The sequence below is a fragment of the Penaeus monodon genome, chromosome 15 (assembly GCF_015228065.2).
Source record: "Penaeus monodon isolate SGIC_2016 chromosome 15, NSTDA_Pmon_1, whole genome shotgun sequence".
Lineage (NCBI taxonomy): Eukaryota > Metazoa > Arthropoda > Malacostraca > Decapoda > Penaeidae > Penaeus > Penaeus monodon.
The window spans coordinates 3,862,865-3,863,154 of NC_051400.1; positions in this window are offsets into that span (position 1 = coordinate 3,862,865).

Sequence of the window (290 nt, forward strand, 5' to 3'; positions counted from 1 at the left end):
AAATACCCCCTCGGGTGGGCACACAAGTCACGTCTCTTCAAGAATCAGGGTGTGTTTTCACGGAACAACCCCCCCCCCCCTCGTTAACTGTGACTACTATTGATTTATTTAATTATCTTTCCACCTTTTTGTGTTTCATATTTCTTACATCCACCAATTTATTACTATATCGCTTATTTTCACTGTATTTTCTTGTGTTGGTCACTATTAATGATTACACTAAAATGTTGGTCACGAGTCCCTATCACTAATACCTATCATTTGCTAGTTCAGAGTACTTAAATGTTAAG